General features: G+C 43.6%; 1 protein-coding gene across 2 annotated transcripts in view; it reads left to right on the top strand.

Moving 5' to 3' along the window:
• Positions 1-19,968, top strand: part of PKP4 (plakophilin 4) — a 66,062-nt gene that overhangs the window by 6,331 nt on the left and 39,763 nt on the right. The window lies entirely within an intron of this gene.

Genomic DNA, 19,968 nt, shown 5'->3' on the forward strand with positions numbered 1-19,968 from the left:
GGCTTAAAGCTGAAGCATTTCGTATCTTTCACAAAATGAACCCAAGGTAGCATATGTAATGGCACTGATTTCAGTGGCTTCTGGACAAGTGGAGCACTGGACTGCTAATTGGAGGCATTCTGTGTACAGGTGTGTTTATGTGACGGTGTTCAACAATTGTCTTCTGCTAATTCATGCTCAAGTCTTGTATGGTATCTGAAGGTACATAGGGAAACAAATCTCAGAAAGACTTAGTATTTTCATAGTGTTTTTTTTAAAAACAAAGTTACCTGTATTCTTATTGACAAATACACAGCAGTATTGAACTTATAGCCTATTGTGAAAGGAGATTTAATTTGTATCATGCTGGTGCCTAAACTCCAAACTGACGTAGCCCTCTGTGAAATGGAGATAAGTCCATGCTCCACAGAGCTTACAGGCACAAAGGCAAAACTTATGAAACAACTGGAGAAGATACCAAAAACATGCCTTTCTGTAACACCCACCTTATCCAGGGTCCTTGTGAGCCAGTACTCAACCTGGACTGTGTAATTTGATTCAGCCTTAATCAAAGATATACTGACAGAACTTGCCACCTTCTGCTGCTCCGCAGCCTTCATATCCAGCTTTGTCCTCGTAACTATTGTAATGAAAATACCCAGTTCCATATTGCAGCTGAAATTTAAAATATTGGCAGTGAGATGGCTGGTACAACGCATCACTTGTTTCTGGGAGCATGTTTCTATTTTGGATGGGAAATGAAAAAACATTGCACCCAGAAATCTCAGACTGACTTGTAGACTTGTGAGATGTGCCCATTTGCTCTGTGTTATTGGGACTATCACATAAAGAAAGAAAATTCTGAGTTTTTTTTTAGTTTTGCTATTGTTCCTTAGCATAAATCATAGCAACAGCAAACACTGAGATTTGGGAAATTTTGCTGTCATTAAATACATTCTTTTCCAGAAGATACTTTAAAAAAAATCCTAGTTTAGTGTTTTTCACAGAATAGATACTGGCAGAAAAACTTCCTGTGGTTCAAGAACTTGACACTTAAGGAAGTTCTGAAGTTCTGGTAGAGAGCACTGCCTGTTGTGGAATGCTTTTTGTTCAGGCTGACGTAGTCAGTCTTTCAGCACTCAGAGTTTTTTAATTTAGTTGTGGAACCCAGGTTATTTTTAAGCAGGAAAAAATTCACCAGGTCATGGACTGAAACTGAGACAAAATCAAAAAACTGCAACAACAAAAGACCCAAATCCCCAAAAAAAAAAAAAAAATCCTGAAGATATGCAGTTACAAGTGTTGAATTAGCAAGGCACACTGAATCCAGGAGCTGGGTTTGTCTGATGAGCTGCTGAGTTTTATTTTGGCTAACTTGAGTGCTCTGAAAGGAACCACCCACTGTCCATTGGGAGCTGCTGCTGCATTGATCCAGTCTGGAAATGTAGTCACACTGTGGAGGAGGATAACATTCTGTATTAAACTTAATGCATTTATTGCTGTTCATAATGGGGAGATTTTAAATAACTTATTTACTGTTGTAAATATAGATACAAAAGAAGATATCCTGAATCACAACTTCCTGCTTTTAGGAGGTGTGAAGTGCATTATATTTAGGAAGTCTTGCCTTGTTAGAATGCAGCAAATGCTATTTTAGTGATACAGTTCATTGTACTAGTTAATATAGTAATATTGAGTTGTTTTGTATTACTAGTATATTGATTTAACCTATAATATAAATATTAATGTATTTCAGACTGAAATTTGAAATACTAAAGCAAGTTCCTTTTTTTCAGATAGCAAAGATAATTCAAGTTATTGCAATTTTTCCAGAATTTTCCTTTTTTTTCTCTGCATCTCAATGTGTCACAGGAGTCATATTGCAACAGAACAAAAATGTTTTATTTTACTGTGGCAATATTCCAGGGGCTTTTGTTTGTTTGTTTTTTAGAAAGTTGAAGAATATGCTTTCTGTGCAGCAGTGCACACTGTGGGATGGTATTTCCTCCTGTCAGGTGTTCCCAGTTCACTGGCACCATGTGGTGAAGGCTGTGTTGGTCGGGCTGCGTGCACCTCTCTCAGGTAGAGCAGCTGTGGAAGCTGCAGCTCGGAGCACCAGTGGCTGCATGAAACCCAGCGTGCACCAATGCACACAGCAAACCCCTGCACCAGGCGGGGCTGCTGCAGGAACACCCGGAGCCCTCAGCTCTTCACTGAGTCTTGGAGCTGTTTACTCAGAGTTTACTGAATCCTGTCTTTCTAAACTGATTGTTCTCCAACTTGGTGTTGTGACTGAGCATGGTGAAAACAAAGGACTCTGCTGCACAGACACTTTGTGTGATTTGAAGCATAAACACGACCTTTTTCCTTGCGCATGGAAGCTGATTGATCATGCCTTAGAAGAATGCCCTGGTGTGAAAAGTTCAGAGAGCCTTTCCTTCAGCTGTGCAGCACTCAGGAAGGCCTCATTCCACAGGCCAGCAGCTGCCTTGTGCTCATATGGGATGTCCTCACAAAATGAAGAACTGCTAACTCTGAGCAGATCACTTCTAGAGTTGCTCTTGCTTCTCTTGGAGCTGATAACTGGTTCTTCCTTCCCCCAGGTTCCCTGACACAGGCAGGCCTTTGGGAGAACTTGTTACTGTTGTCTGCATGGCAAATAGCCACCTGCCTGTGAGGGTTTTCTTTCCAAATATTTGACGTGTCTGTCTCACTTCCAAGTCTTTAGTGGGCAAACTTAGACATGTTGGAGGAAGGGGAGACAAGCTGTGCTGCTGCATGGATTGCGTTTGGCTGTTTCCCTCCTTGCACAGGATCTTGCAGAGGCTGCCTTAGCTTTGGTCTCTGGACTTAAAACCATCCTCTAGCTGACTCAAATGGTTTGCATCTTGCACAGAATTATAGCCAGAATAGAGATTTTTGTCTTGGAATTTTTTTTATCTTGGAAGCAAAAATGCCTTGTAAGTCCAGAAATTCAAGGGTGGTGTGTCCTTTTCCCTAGTACAAACATAAATACTACCTGTGAAAATTCTGCTGTGTCATGCTGCTAATGCCCAGGAACTAATTAACAACCAGCCCCAGAGCCTGTGCTCTGGCAACTTATAACAGCCTGGGGCAGGAGGAGAGCAGGGATGTACTCGGGATGCCTACACAGGCTTCTTAACTTTCTATGTTGTTACAACATTTATTTTATCAACCCTCCCATTGTACCACTGTCTTTTGGATTTACACTTGCCAGTGTATTTTATTAATCCTTACACCGAGGCATGAGGTGAAAATCCTTATAGAAGAGTTTAGTCTGTTGAAATTCAAAACTGTTAAGCTTGCTTTACCTGTATTTCAGAACCAAGATTTGGTTGGTTCTAGACAACAGATGAATAACCACTGTTCTGCAATTTCTTTTGTCTCAAGAATCACTCGTACTTGGAGCTTTTAAAAGATTCCTTACAGACTATGGGAAAAAAACTTCTAGGAAACAGCTAATGCTTGGTATTCCTTCAGAGTATTTATCTATTTTACACAACTTCAAAAAAGGTATTGTGAGTTGGAATTTATCTCCTTTACAATTAGGTCCCCATAATTTAGCTGAATCTAGTGATTCCAGACTGGAAGATGCAGTGTTTGTGCAGCCAGCTCATTTCCTAGTGGGGCTGGGAGAGAGCCCCGGGGCACAGAGCTCGCACTGCTCAGGTCCCTGTCAGTCGGGATTAGGCACAGGGATCTGCCCTGCTGCACCGGAGCTGTTCTGAAGGGTTTGTGGATAGCTCAGTTTACCATGTGCTTGTGATACTTGGACCTTTTCCGTTTCTGAAATGGCACAATTCGGTGGGAAGACAATGTTTGTCACTGAGGATATGCTGCTTTTTGGAATACAGTGCTTGTTAATGCATTGACTGATCTCTCACATGGTGCATGGAGTGAGCAGCTCTCTGCTCTGTAGTGTTGGGGACTTTGTTTGCCTTTCAAAGCCCTTACTGATGGACAGCCTTGCTTCAAAGTTCAGACTCTCTGCCAATGTACTTTTTCAATATGAATGTGAATCAGTTTGGTGTGTTAAATTTGTGAAACTTACAACTTCATAGATTTATGAACACTAATGGCAACCTTTCAGTTTTAGGTGTTCATCAGTTTTTCACTCAGTTTTCCTTGAAACAAAAGCTGGTGTTTGATATGATTAATCTTGTCCAGGATACTGGCAGTGGGCCTGTGAAGCTGACTGAGGTGGTGCTAATCCCTGGCTTTATTTCTGTTTTGCCTTTTTTATCTGGAAGTGTGTGTTAGGAGATGCAGTGACTGTGCCTCTCACCTGGCCAACATTGATCATTTCTTCTTCTAGATGAAAGAAAATGTCTGTCAGACTTCCTGCAGCGTAGGATCTCTGTGGGTTTACAAAGTGGATTCAAAGAGAATTGTGACTTGTGTGTGCAGAATGACTTGGGTAGGGGACAATCAGCATGTCCCCCAAGTTATTGTTTATCTTGGCACAGCTACAACTGTGATGCTCATTTGGGTGGGTTACAGCAGCTGTGGCCTTGACTTGCTCCTACACTGGACTGACAGGATCAGATCCCTCTTTGTCCCAGGTGAACTTAAACCAAGATGTGAAGTCTTGACACAGTACTAGAGGAGGGAGAAAAAGTGACTTGAACTAATGGTTTTCACATGCCAGCTTGTACTTTAAATGAGGTGGAACTTGAATTTGTGATTTTGTGGGTACGCAGACATTCCTGGCATTGCTATGGGTGGATGCTAAATGCAGTAATAGCTTTGGTTGTTAGTTAGTTGAGCTATTGTGTGAAGATACAGGTGTATGTTTTATTAGAGTCCTAACTGAAATGGCCCTGCCACAGGAGGAAAGCAAGCAAATCACCTTGATTTGACCTTAACATTTTCCAGCTGCAGGGATGCCAGCAGAATGTGAATCAAAACAGTACTCCTGTAAACACATCCCAGAGGAGCCAGCTACTTTCTGCTGGTTTAACTCTGATTTAAGGAGTTTGACTCCCCTTAAGTTAGATATGATTTTATTTGTACAAATAAGAAAAAATAAGTCAGATGTACCAGTATGATAGAAATCCTCTCTTAGGATCCTAACAGTGCAATTACAACAGTGGAGAAAATAGCCACCAGTAATTCTATTCTCAAATGGTATATTCACTGTACTTTTTTACTTTTCCAAAATGTTCGTTTCACTAGGAAATTTCCTAATTTGTAGCTACAGTGATACATTTTTTTGTGGTCATTTAAGACATGTTTGGTCTTCTCTCAAATGTTTCCTTGTCCTTATTTTTACACCAAGTATTCGTAGAAAACAGTATCTTCTCGGTTTCTATTTTGAAAGGTTTCTGGTGATGAAAAAGGAGGATTTGGTTTCTTTATCATCATGACAGCCTTTGAATTCAGGCAGACCAGCAGAACCGACTGCAAATGTGAGAATCAAGGCCTGTGCCAGGTGCTGAGTTAACTTCCATTAACTTCCTCTTAACTTCTAAGGGGAGCAACACCTCATATTCTCTGCTGGAAGTGTGTTTTTGATGCCCTCTACAACAGCATGTGCCGTTACTGTGGCCATCTCACAGGAGCAGCTATGTTCTTCTCTCCATTTACTTCTTGGTGATGGCCTTGCTGTCCATCACAGAAACTGTCGTTGTTCACTGTCTGTGATTTGGGTAAAGAGCACTGGTGAGATTAATGCCCCATGCCCTTCTTGCCTACCAAACCCCCCCCAAATTTGGAAGATATGAAAGCCCATTGTTTTGCCAGTGTTAAGAGTGATCAATCACAAGGCAATTCCTAGTGGAGAAACTTCTCTCTGGATGGAGAAGTGAATTCTACTTCTTTGTCTTCCTTCCCTTAAGCAGGCTGCATGCATAATGATGGTCATTTGACAACAGAGACTGTGTTTACCGTTGTCTGAGGTACCTGCTGGGCTGTTACCTGGCTGTGTTTTCTCTGCAGACAGATGTTTATGTCATCCATCGTTGCTGTGCTGCTTTAGCTTGCTTGTCTCCAGCTTTCTCATAACTCCATTATGATTTGACTTGGAAAACAGCAGCAGGCAGATAGATTTCTCCTCTCCCCTTAGGCTAGGAAGGGAACATCAACCTTCTTTTGCATTTGTATCTCTTTTTAAAAGTAGGTATGCTTCCCAGATAAGGACTCCTCTATTAGCTTAGTTGCATGCCTCTGTGTGTCATCCCTTCCACTGCTTTGGATAGCTATGGATTTATTTGGGAGCAGTAGATCAGCTCTGCTGGGTTCAGCTGGTTCATATCACCACATTGTTGCCTATTTTGTAAGACTGGTTCTTCTTAAATCCACCACTTAAGTTACAGTTCTGCCTACTTGAATTGTCTTTCCATTTAGAAATTGAATCACTCCATAGCAATTTTGGCAACTGATTTTTTTCTGTTCTGTCTTTTAGGCTTAAGTTTGTTGAGTAATCTTTTTTAACTGCATTTTTTTGTCACCACATCCATTAAATTAAAGCTGTGCCCCACCACTGTGCTGATTATTCATGCCTCCACTGATGTCTAGAGCAGCTGGGTCTCACAGGACCAAGATTCCGGTGGTATCTCTTTCTTACAGAGCTCGCACCCCAAAGTGTGAGTGGCCATTACTAGCAGCTTTCTCTTCTCTGCTGTTGGAGATTGACTGAACAGCATTAATGGATATGCTGTAACCTCTGTCTTTTGTCATGTGAAGGAACTCCAGTTACAGCCTTCAGAGAGGTAATTACATTCTTTGACTTCTCTTGGTGACATGACTGTTCCTATCCTTTGAATTTTGCTTTGGTCAGTGGGTCTTACAATTCTCAGATGGATTAAGATTGTAACTAATAAATTACAAATACGACAGAAGTCTATTGTGAAGACAGTGAATTGATGGCTCACTAAGGAAGCCTCTTTTTTCTGTTGAAAGTTGGTAGCTTTGAGCAGGTTGTCAGTGAGGCTGGGTCATCAGTTCTTTAGAATTCATTGTGAAACCTGCAGTTCATATTGCCACTCCAGTAAACAGTTTCACTTTCATGAAGACTTACTTGAGGATAATGGATTCTAAAGACTTGTCCCACCCCTGCATGGTGTTTGTTGGCCTTAGGTGTGGAACAAGTAACCAGCCTTGTGTCAGAGCTTTGTCCTGTGCCAGCTCTGCCACTTTTTCCTCTCTTTGAATGCTTTCATTTGTCATTCCTGTGCAGGACAGGGCTAGTGATGGTAGTGATCTTGGCTTTGAAAGAGGATCAGACTGCCTTCTCCAAGATGAGGGCTGGCTCCCTGGCACTGCTCTGACCGCAGGGGCACAGGTGTGCCAGCAGTGCCACAGTGCTCCTACTGTCGCTGGCACTGGGGTCACAGCAGCAGTGTGTGGCCAGGACAGTACTCCTGGGAGGAAGCCTGGCTTCTTCTGGGCTGGATTGTCAGCCTGGCATGGCTCTGCTCAGCCCTCGTGCTGTGTGTGGGTGCTGGCTGCCCTGCCTCAAGGCAGCTGTGCTTGGGTCCCTGAGTGCCCAAGGACAGCAGCTCTCAGGATGCCACCCCAAGGCATATGGGCAGGGTACTCTGTCAGTTCAGTTGTAAGTAAACACTGTCTTTTAAGATGACCATAAGTGACAAGGGACTTCTTGCTTATTCCTGGGCATTTCCTTTCTGTGGCTCACCAAGAGCATGATGACAGGCAGCAGCAGCATCAGTATTAAGAACAGATAAAAATGGGACAAGGTAATGTGTGTGCATGTTTACCCTGCTGTACGGGAATGTGCTGATCTGAAGTCTGCTTTAGTAACCTTGCTGAGGGCTACTTTTAAAGCATGTAAAAAATATTTTGACAGTATTCATCAGAAGATGTATGCTGAGTGTTATTTGGAATTAACCAGCAGTATTACTGTGGAGAAACAACTTACAAAATGTATTTACCATTTTAAAGAAGCAGCTTCTTTGAAAAACCTTACTTGAAATAATAATTATGTGCAGACTATATATATATATATGACATTTTTCATCAAGATTTTGTTGGGCTTTTGTCAAAAAGTTTGACAAAAGTGCAGCGTTACACATTTCTTTTAAACACAGTATGTGTAAGGTAGATTTTTTTGAGCCTACTTTTGCCCCTCCTTGCTGGGCATGTTCACATTTGCTCTGGTATTTGCAGCTTCACCTCCTAGGTCGTATGAGAACTGAAGTAATAGAGAATGTCCTATATTATACTAAGTTAAAGAATAAAAACCAATGGTTTGAGCGTCGGTGGAATTCCTGTGCTCTTGCTGAAAAGCTCAATTTTAAATGTTTTGGGTTTGAAGTGGTCTCTCACAAATAGGCAAGAAAATGCTATTAGGTGCATAGGCATGCTGTTACTATCTGTAATCGATCCTGCTGTCTGTGATACCGAGAAGATAACCAGCAGCTGCCTTAGAGCACCTTACAAAAATGGCTCATTTTAGGTGGCATAAATGGTTTGTGTGCCACATATTTCCAGCTGCTGCAGTCGAGTGGCTGGGTGCTGGTGGTTGCTCCCCTCCGCGCAGGGGCTCGGTCGGTGCTGCGTCCTGCCGAGGGGCCGGTTCGGAAAGGACAGGGCAATAGCAGCTCTCGGAATTGCACGTATTCTTAAGGAGCTGAACTAAGACATTCTAAAATTGGAAAGATATGCCTCTAACTACAATTACCCCGTAAGCCTTACATAAAAGAGCAATAAAGAGCAATCTCGCAAGTGGTGGAAGTGCATTCTTTTCTGCTGGTGTCATCCAGGAGTGTATTTCCTGAGTTGTTGTATTGACATTCTCCTGGACTTGCAGAGAGCAAGCAGGAGCAGGCTTTCTCAGATTTGAAAGTGGAAATCCCCTAAAACACTAATTAATTGTTGTATTTTTTTAAGACTTAAAATTGCGTAATTTTCCAACTCCTTCCTTGTTACTGAGAGGCTTTGCTTTTTAGCAAAACTTTTAAATCCTTCATTCTGAGATTTGTGTTACAGTACAGTGAAAATAACTGGTTGAGTTTGTACCTTCACTGTTGGTAGATATGCTTATTTAAATATATCAGTATTAATTTCAGCCATATCTAAATCCTAAGTGTGAACATTTAATTTTTTCTATTATGTATAGATGTGAAATGATCTAAAAAATCATGTTCATTTGAATTTGGAAGGGCAAAAAGGAACCCCTGTATTCCATTTAGAGAAGACAGCAGCACTTAAATAATTAATGTAATTTATGTTGTCTGATACTGGCAAGAAGGAAGCTGTAGCTCTTTTAAATATTATCCTTGATTATTATTTTGCCTTTCCTGCAGTGACTTCAGTATTTTGGCTGTTACTGCTTTTCCCAAAAGTCTCTGCTTTATATTCGAACACAGGCAACTTCTGCATAAAATTTGCTTTGCTTTGGTTGCTTTCTTCTGACTTTTCAATTGATCCAGCTTGAAATTGGGTACACAAAACTTCAGTGAAGCAGTCTGGGAAGACTGTGCCTTTTCAGTGCAGTGCAAAATGGAAAGGAAGCAGGAGGGATCAGTGAGGTACCTTATTTTTCTTTTCCCTCTCTTTTCTTTGCCAGGGGAAGGTACTTTGATTACAGGCATCCCAGCTTTGTGTTTTCCTCAGAGCTGTTGTTTTGCAGTATCTGCTTTGATGCAGGACTGGGTTCTCTGTGTCACCTGCATCGCCTGGAGTGTGGGTGAGGCAGGGCTGTGTGTGGGAGGTGATGGGAAATTGGGTATTGCTGGGGTCCATGAGCAGACTTGAGTGTTTGGTGTGTTGGGGTCGGTTGGGTTTGAGTTTGCTGTTTGTTCTAAGCTGGATTCTCCTGTAGTTCCTGACCTCTGCCTTGTGTGTCCCCTGCCCCAGCCATGCCCTTTGGAATGCCTACGAGTGCCAGCTTCTGCCGCTGTGCCGGGGAGCACGGCTGTGGCAGAGCCCACTCCCAAGCTGCCTTTCCGTGCAAGCAAACTGCTGCTTTGGCTTCAGCTTCCTAAGGAGGTGCCCTGGTCACCTCACTTTTCCCCAGGGCTCTCTCACCTTGGCTTCTTGGTTGTGTCTCACAAAGCCACATGGCAGCGTCAAGACTACACCAAATGTGTTTCTCTAGTGCTCTAGTCATTGAACAAAATTAGGTAGATTTGATAAAACGAGCCCACGCTTTTCTCCTAACACATGAATTTCTAGTGCCTGTTACTGGTTTTGGTGTGCTTAATTGGCCTGCTCAGGAATTAGCATGTGACTAGAATATAGGGCAGGGAATTAAAAGGTAGAAATAAGATTGGTGTTGTTGTGGCAACTCTTTGAGATTCCTTTGATGTTAGCATCTAAAATACGTTTGAGTCATACTTTCAGTCTTTCAGGAACTGAGGCAGGAAAGCTATCTAAATTGCATCTCCAACTGGTAAACTTTGATGGCAAAATTTTGCCATCTCATGACAAAACTGCATGCCTTTAGCAGATTTTACAGGAAGAAATCTTTTTCACTGTGAGAAGAAAATCGCAGCTTAGGATCTTGTAGTGCTGCTTAAAGATGCAGTTCTGCCACACAACAGGAAGCCTGTGAATGCTGTTCTTAAAGTTTCTCCTTGTTTTAACTGAGCATTAGCAAAGAACCATATGCCTTCATTCAGTATTTGTTTTGCTTCTTGACCATTTCCACACTTAATCTTCATTCCTTCAATATATCGTTTTCTATCTCTCTGATTTTTTTGTTGCTGTATGCTAGATTGCCTACATTTTGCACTGTGGATGTCTGTTTTGGAGTATAGTTACAATTATTGACATTATTTAATGTACCATTGACCTGACTTTTCTCCCCTCTGGCACTTCAGCAAAAGGTTTTCCTGCCTAGCCAGGCACTCTAACCTGACCCTGCCTAATTTTGTAGCTGTGTTTCTGTCACCTACCCTTGCTACAGGAAGGCATATGGGTCACTTGGATGGGAACAGTTTGTGTGATTTTGTGTTTATCAACATTGGCTCATTCATCTTTCCTTGTGGTTTTCCTCAAATTAGTCAGTTGTCCTTGATCTCCTCTAATTATGATATCATTTGTAAGTTTTGGTGTTCACAACTCTTCATCTCTTCAAAAAGTATTAGTAGAAGCAGTAAATTATCTCTAGAGTAGTTATGTGTAATCCTACTACAGTACTTTCAATTTTGACGGGTGAACAAAATCAAATGCACATCGGAAAATATCACCTTTGGGATATTGGAGAACTGATGGAAGTATTGGAAATTGTGGCCTGAAAACCCAGATGCTTGTTGTTGAAAGCGAAGGAAGCCAACCCACCTTGTCGTTGGTCAGCATTGACTTCGATTTATTGATCAATCAGCCACTTTATATAACAGTGTTAATTAACTTCATGCATATTGCAAAATCCAAGCTCATGATAGGTTAACAGAGAAAACTCTAACCCCTCCTTTTGTTTACAATACCTATGATTTGTTTATTGAAAACAGGACCAGCGTTGTCACTGTGATATGAAAAGTTCCCAAAACCTCCATATCTGTTCCCAGAGTAGCTATCTTTTCCCAGAGAGCCCAAGGACAGAGTGTTTTGCCTGTTATGGGAAGACTGTCTGAGAATCTTATTGTTTATAAAGTGGTGCTTGAGAGAGCCTAATTATTTATAGAATCAAGCCTGGGAATTGCTTTACAACTACCTTTTACTTTTCCCTCAACTGTATACCTTCATGGCCTCTTTCTTTAAGCCATGCTAGAACCAGACTCTCCACATGTTGTCTAATTCTTATATTTTGCTTCTACGTTCAAGGAGTTTTTTAACTTGTAGCTTGGAGAACAGAAGAGGAGAGAACTTCATTTGCTGAAATGTAAAAGTTTGCAGGTAGAGTGTTCTTGGCAGCAAACAGAGTTTTGCTGTGCAGTTCTAATTCAGGGCAAAAGGAAGAGTAATCTGCAGTTTAGTAATTGATGAAACTTCATTTTAGTAAAACTTTTGCCAATTGGAAGCCATGTTTATTGGAAAACAGTGGTATTCCTCAATTTATGTTTATGGTATGCAAGAATTGGACATTTCTGTAGTGGTCATTTGGGCAGGAACGTCCATGGGTAGCACTGAAGAGCTCATAAATGTACCCTGAGTGAAAGCAGGGTTTCAGCAGTGTCAGTTTTTGCTTTGCAGGGGCACGGTCAGGTTGTGCCCGTGCCAAAGGCGCTGCCGGTGCGAGGCTCGCTCCTGGGGCACGGCCGTCCCTGCAGATGTGCGGGCTGGGGTGCCCCTGGGCACACAGCTGTGCAGGGGCAGGCGCTGCTCACAGCTGCTGGGTTTCCAAAGCAGGAGATGACCGACATTGGTAGCAGCCAGCTCCAGACCATCTCAGGGATGCTGTGACACACAGTGCTCAAACACTGGCATTGTCCAAACAGGGAGCTGTGGAAATCTGTAACTCTCCAGCTGTCTTTTGTAATGGGAATTGTAGCTGATAATTGTTATCATTGAGAAAATTTTTTGTATCATTTATGTTTTTGTATAAAAATATGTAAATAATATATATTTTTTCAAATATACTATATGACAAAATTGAGAAGCATACTTTTATGAAGGCATATAGCATATATTTGGATTGCTAATACTTCCAGCTGAGGCATGTCTCCTTGCAGGTAGTGAGCATTCTCTCTAGCAATAACATAGTCACACTTCAGCAATAATTTTGCTAGGAGAAAATACAAGTAGAAATTGAACAGCGGTTGCAGGCATCGTTGTGATTGGCAGTGGTGTCACATCTGTACTTACAGCCATTGTCATTTTAATTGCCCTTTGCTCATTTGTAGTTTTCAGGTGAGAGATGGAGCGGGTACAGGTTTGTTTGGAGCTGGGGCTCAGGGCAGCAGTGCTGTCAGCACAGCATGCCTGTGCTGCAGGTTCTCAGCTGTCAGTCTGCAAGTCATGTTATTCTGTGAAATTCATTCTGAAGGACTTTATACCTGCATTAATTGCATCTATTCCAACACCAAACTGAGAATTTATCCTTCTGTGCATGGTTGAATGAGTAATTGATGAATGCCCTAGTCACCTGACAGCCTGTTTGGAAAACCTAAAATGCTTCTGTGGTGCTATGTGTCCCTCCTCCCCCTCAGTCTGCGATAGAAGAGAGACTGAACTTCATCCCTCAAGATCAATCTGCTGTCTGTTTGCTGTTCTGCAGAGCTGGCTTTGAGCTGTGCTCTGATGAGGCTGTGTTCAATGGCAGTGGATTTGGATACTTCAGCAGAAAAGAGCAACATAGGTGTGGGATGGCCCAAAGGGAAGGTTCAGATTTGGGGTCTCTTTTTTCTTATAAGTCATGGACCCTTGTTGACTTAAACTACTGAAAACTCTATTTATTGCCATTACCTTCTCTTGCTTCATACGTTTGCCAAGTGTAAATGCTCTCCAGACATCCTTCAGATGACAGAGAGGCTTCTTTTCAGGTGAGCTACAGACAGTGCCTCAGGCCTTGAAGGACATGGTTATAAATATGTCTTTATTCAGAATGGTTGTCTTGCTATACATGTCTGATACATTCTGGTGAATGGTTCACTTGAAAGCTATAAAAGATATTAGTCTCATGAGCATGTTACAACTAGATATTTGTGGATGTAGAATCTTGCCTGCTCACTGGAGTGGAGTTCAAGTATGTAGCCATCAGGCAAAAAAACCCAAAAAACTGTCTTTTCCTAGGAACTGTAACAAAAATATGTTTATCAAATGCTAGGGTAATGTACATTTTAAGATTTTAATCAGGACATAGTACCAAATGGTTTTTGAACCTGCATATATTTAAGTAAAAAACAAAAAATAAAAAACCAAAAAATATGTGTTGTAAAGAAAAAGGGATTAGGAAGAGGCTACATTTAGTGGTAAATCAGTTAAACACATCTCCCACATTTCTCAGGCAATAGGTCAGGTGTGTGTAGGTTTCCTTTTTGACTGTGGGACTCAGTCTGCACAACTGTGCAGGTGGTCTTTATCCTGCCATTACTGAAGTTACTTTCTTCTGTGTTTTCATCAGATAACGTGTTTATTTTCTTGATTTCATCCTTAAGTCCGCATGAACTTGTGCACTACTAATGTCCATAAAGAAAACCTGTCTTGAACACAGTGGCTAGCCTGCAGTTGATGTTTGGAGTATCTTCCCCTACTGCATCTGAACATTTCAAACCCTGTCTTTTATGTAAACACTGGAGCCATCTTTCACAGAATCCATTTTTAGTTGCTTGCATCATCTTTGCAAGTGGGTAAGTTGTCATCTGCTGCCTCTCCACCCAGAGACATTCTGCAGGCTGGCAGACAGAACGCAGAGAGTGGTTCAGTGGCTCGGCTGCAGGAAGCTCCAGCATGTGAACCCCTGCCTGGTTCTTAGGTGAGCAGCTCTGGCCTTGCAGCAGGGTGGAACAATGGGAACTGCTCCTGCCTGGAAGTGTTCTCACAGCTCTGTGAAGGAACCTGAAAACAGATAAATTTTGATCATACCTTCCTGTAAAAACTAGAAACATAGTATGTCTCGTTCAGATTTTGACTTTTCATGCACACTGTAAAGGATGAGCAGAGGCTTTGACCAAGAGCTGAGATTTGCCTTGCTGCTCTAAGTGTAGATATGCAAGAATAACTTTGTCATGTAGTAAATAATGTTAGTGTCCCAGCAAGATGATTTTAGCTTATAGGAGCCTTTTCCCCTCTGTACTAATGAGTATTTGTCTAATATCATTGGTAATTCACTGTTGTTCCTTGAATTACCCTTGTAGCTAGATAAATATGAGGATTTTCAGTGATAAGAGGGTGTTCATTGTTTTTTGCATGTTGCCCTCATGAATTATTACTACTATTATTATTATTATTATTATTACATTATTATTATTACATTATTGTTATTATCATGTCCTAGCTGGCAGAGTTGGTAAGAATTTTATTACCTCTTCAGCATGAATTGTGCTGGTGACTGTTATTACTGGCTGCAGGTCAGCAAGGGGAGGCTCAGAAACAGGGAACATAGGTAAGAAGCAAATGTGGAAGAATAACCAATGTAAGGAAGGCAGGAGGAATAGGAAGGGAAGGGAAGGGATTAGGAGGTTGTGAAAAAGCACCACTTCTATCTGGCATCAATCCTCAAAAGGTCTGGCTTTTTCTTGGGCCTGCACTAAAAGAAGTGGGATTATTCAGTACTGACAAGCTGTCTGGATATGTCTAAGAAAATAACAGGAGGAGCACTGAAAAGTGGGGAGTAGAGACTAATGACAATGAAAACTTAACTTATGGTTTACTACACTTGGTTTAGTGATTTCTCATATTTCTTCTCTGTTTCTCAGTAGCATGTTCTTGCTTCCTTGTGTCAGTGGTTACTTGGCTGCAAGATCAGCTGGCTCAGGAAGACACACCCGTCTCTGGTCCCCAAAAGCATGGCTGAGTCAGATGAACTCCCTGAACTGCCGGCTTTGCAGTGTCTGAGCAGTCAGTCAGACACAAAAGAAGGCATTTCCCAGGTTCCTTCCCTGTGTGCTGGGAGCAGTGTGAGAGCCCGGACTGGCCTGCTGCTGGGTGACTCTGCCCAGCCCAGCGCAGGGCCTGTGGAAGGAGAAGGGCTGCGAGGCTTTGGGAGCCGGGGCTTGCGTGAGCCACAGGAGAGAGCAGGGGGTGCGCAGTGCAGGCAGCACTGCCCTCTGAAGGGGCAGCTGTGGGGCTGTTCAGGTGTTTAGGTGTGGGGCAGTTGCCCAATGTGCTGGTCCCTGCTGACCCTCCATGGATAGAAAGCTGAGTCTTTATGGTGGCTTCGTTTGCTCTGCTTTGATTTACTGTGTGGTTTCATAAAGCTGTTGGAGTGAGTCTCTACAGCAGAGGGGCTGGGAAAACCACTGTTCTCAAAATTATTTGGGGGTATTTCAAACTGGAGGCTTCAAATTGAGCGGCTTTGTCTTTCTTGCACGCTTGATCTGGACATGCCAGCCTGGAGTAAGGTTATCGCTGCTTTTGGTCTTTAATTCTAAATAGAGAATTTGAAAATTCAGAACAGATGTTAAGAATTTTCTTGGACTTATGCTACAAGATGAACTATTTAAGTATTTTCCTGAAAAATTATCTAAGTGATTGAAAGACATTATTTTTTTTACCAGAGACCGGAATGCACAACAAATTCTCCATGTTTCCAAGCTTCTCACATTATACTCTTGATCTCTATTAGAGACATTTACACCATGCACAAGTCTTAGTTCTGCAGCATCCACCAAAAGATCATTCCAGAACATTTAAGGCTTCCAGTTCTTGTGTATTCTTTGCAATAGAGAATTTAGTGTGTAACCTTTGATGTTCAGTGATGTTAAGATGTAGTCAGGTGTGCTGAAATGCGCTTAACAGAGCTATAAACAGTAAAATACATTTTCTGAGTTTTCATTGTGGCTACAGAGATCCTAGATCTTCAGTGCAGGAGCAGTTTGATAATCAAAAGACCTGGAATGCAGGGAAGCGTTAAGGCGCATTTCTGATGGTGCCTGTGTGTACTGCCTGATCCCTCAGTGCCCAGGGCTTGCCGAGAGGGCAGGACCTGGGAAACTACAGCATGGGGCTGTGGGGAGCGAGGGTTTGGACAGCCTGGGAAAAATGTGGGAGCACTCTCCTGTTCTGGGTGATGTCTGACTGCTCAGCCGTGACAGGCAAAATTACTCTCAACCTAATTTTTTTGAGGCATGGAATCTGGCTGTTTTCCAATAATGAATCAGTTATCTATCCTCAAATGAGTGGTAGCACAAGTCCAGAGAGTATTTTGAGTAGGTGAATCCCAGTCTTGTGTAGGGAAGGAAGAGGGTTTTGTATTAACTTCTCTCAATTTCTTACTCATACCGGATTTCAAGGCTCTCACAAAACCTCCTCTTGCTATTTCCTGTTCCTATAAGGTGAAGATGAGAACCTGCCTTGACTTTGTGAGTTGCTGTCCTTGAGCAGCATCCCTAGACAGAGTTGTAGGGGTGGGGACTGGGCCCTGGAGAGCTTCTCCTGCTCCCTTACTCTCCTGTGCTGCCACCCGAGCCCACGGGCCTGGCAGCAGGGCGGGGAGGGATGAGCAGACTTGTTTATTAGCTCAAGTGTGTACCTAAGTGTTTGTAGGACCAGAGCCAACAGTTATTTAATGTTGGAATCAAGATTAGAAAATCAGTAACTTCGCCAAGAAATGTGTTAATTGAAGGAACATCAGTTAAAACAACTGCCTATGTGAAAGGGTGTAGGTCTGTGATTACATCTCTTAACACTGAGATAGATGTACATTTAACACTGACACCTTCACTAATAATTAATTTGATTGGTTTTTATGCGGATGTTTTTATTATATACTCAATACTGGGTAGATTTTATGTTCCAATGAATTAGTACACCTTCCAGCCAGCTCAGAGGGATGTTTTCTGGACTGGTTTATTACAGAAATCTGCTGCAGAAGTTATTCACAGTGTTGGGGTGAGAAGAGAGAGAAAACTGTGGAAAAGCCAAATTGAGATTGTTTCATTGCTGTATTTTGTACTTCTCTCCTGGAGGGCCCAAACAGGATCCCTGCCCAAGCAAGTACTGCCCTGTTACGTGCAGGTGGAGACACGGTGGGGTACGTGGACCAACAAGCAGCCCCCTTCTGAAAGAAAGGCATGTGTAACTTACGAGGTTTTGACACTTGTCCTTTAGATTGCTTAGCAGATGTTTCTAAATGAAGAAAAGGCTTGATTGGGTAGCTTTATTACTTGATGTGCTTGCAAATTTATCAGGTCATTTAGAAACCTGAAACACTGAGTTATAGTCATAAAAAAACTATGGTAAGTGATACAAAAAATAAGATATGACACATGGAATTGTGACTTGTATTCTGTGCTTTGGGTTCTTACTGCTTGATTAAAGAGTTAGTTTTCAGAAGTAAAACTTGGAAAAAACAATTTCCATTTTCTAAAACCGTAAAGTTGTGCATTTGAGGTTTCAAAATTCTATTATATAACTATTAGAGGTTGTTTTTTATTCTGCTTGCCTAATTGTTTGCTGTTTAATGAGTTCTGTAGAAATGGTCCTTGAAGCTTTAGTGCCCATCTGACATGCAGCTTGTGATAGGCTCAGTGTGGCAGCCTTTGTATCTGCAAGCTGAAACCAATGAAAATAGTGTTTCAAAAATAGCCAGATATGTCTGGTTATTCATTTGTGGCACCTTGGAAGTCAGGTAGCGTTTAGTGCCGCTTTATTTGTCAAGAGTGAGTTCTGTTCCAGTTGCACTTGACGGAGGTCCCAGCACACCCACGAGCCCAGAGCTCGGCTGAGCACGAGGAATCCCTGCGGGAGCTGCCGTGGGTGATGGTGCAGGGCCGAGCCCTGCCCGGGTGCCCGGCTGCGCTGGGGCAGGAGGGAGTGCACGCTCACCGTGGGGCAGGAGGGAGTGCATGCTCACCATGGGGCAGGAGGCAGGGAACGCTCACCGTGGGGCAGGAGGGAGTGCACGCTCACCGTGGGGCAGGAGGCAGGGAACGCTCACCGTGGGGCAGGAGGGAATGCACGCTCACCGTGGGGCAGGAGGGAGTGCATGCTCACCATGGGGCAGGAGGGAATGCACGGTCACCGTGGGGCAGGAGGGAGTGCATGCTCACCATGGGGCAGGAGGGAGGGAACGCTCACTGTGGGGCAGGAGGGAGTGCATGCTCACCATGGGGCAGGAGGCAGGGAACGCTCACCGTGGGGCAGGAGGGAGTGCATGCTCACCATGGGGCAGGAGGGAATGCACGGTCACCGTGGGGCAGGAGGGAGTGCATGCTCACCATGGGGCAGGAGGGAGGGAACGCTCACTGTGGGGCAGGAGGGAGTGCATGCTCACCATGGGGCAGGAGGGAGGGAACGCTCACTGTGGGGCAGGAGGGAGTGCACGCTCACCGTGGGGCAGGAGGGAATGCACGCTCACCATGGGGCAGGAGGGAATGCACGCTCACCGTGGGGCAGGAGGGAGTGCACGCTCACCGTGGGGCAGGAGGGAGTGCACGCTCACCGTGGGGCAGGAGGCAGTGCACGCTCACCGTGGGGCAGGAGGGAGTGCTCACTGTGCGCCACAGGGCTTGGCCATGAGGAGGACAGCGTGACGTGGTCCTCACAGTGCCATGTCTGTGTGAGGGGAGACCCGCGTCTGTGGGGAAGGGTGGCCCATGTCTGTGGTGATGGAGACCCACATCTGTGGGGAGAGAAGGCGAGGGGACCACCATGTGTGTGGGGACAGAAGGCGAGGGGAGCACCATGTCTGTGGGGAGGGAAGGTGAGGAGAGCGCCATGTGTGTGGGGAGAAGGCAGTAGAGTGTTGTGGCTCTTGGTGTATCTGGGCTAGCATGTTCAGGTGTCCTTGTGCAGTCCTGACAGCAGAAACTTTTGTGCAGTTTCTTTTGCCTGTTCTAGAAGATAAGTGTGGTGTAGATGTATGGTAAGAACGGGCTGTTCGTACAGGCTCATTTCAGGGTATGTATAGGGCAGCCTCCCTGTGCTTCACCTGCAGAGTGCTGAGGGGGAAAAGTCCTGCCATTCTGAGTTATGCTCCTTCTTCGATGTGTTTGGGAAGCGGCTTTTCTTTCTCCATTTGCAGTGGTGGAAACTGGTGGGTGACCAGGCTTCTGCACCACAGGTTGCCCCCAAGACTGCTCCACTGCCTCTCATCACTCATCTCACCTGAGTTTCTCCAAAAACTCTTTGAATCCCTCAGTGGCTAATGTGAAACTGCACATGAACCCCATGTCACGAGCTCTTCTAGCAGACTGGAACAAAGTGGTTAATAAAGAGCCTGTGCTAGTGCCAGAAGAGCTCATGGGCCTGAGGAGGAGCCATTCCTCTCATAGCCCATATGCTGCTGTACATAGAACAGAAGAAATCCACTTGTTTTTACACCATCACCTCACCTCTCCATTAGCAGCACAGGGCTTTGCCTTTGCCTGGGCTCTGCATTCAGGGTGAGGGAGAAACCTCGCAAGAGGCCAGCAATCCCAGGAGAGATCCCTCCAGGGTCAACTCAAGTCCCCTTTCAACCCT

The sequence above is a fragment of the Ammospiza nelsoni genome, chromosome 7, assembly GCF_027579445.1.
Source record: "Ammospiza nelsoni isolate bAmmNel1 chromosome 7, bAmmNel1.pri, whole genome shotgun sequence".
NCBI classification, from domain to species: domain Eukaryota; kingdom Metazoa; phylum Chordata; class Aves; order Passeriformes; family Passerellidae; genus Ammospiza; species Ammospiza nelsoni.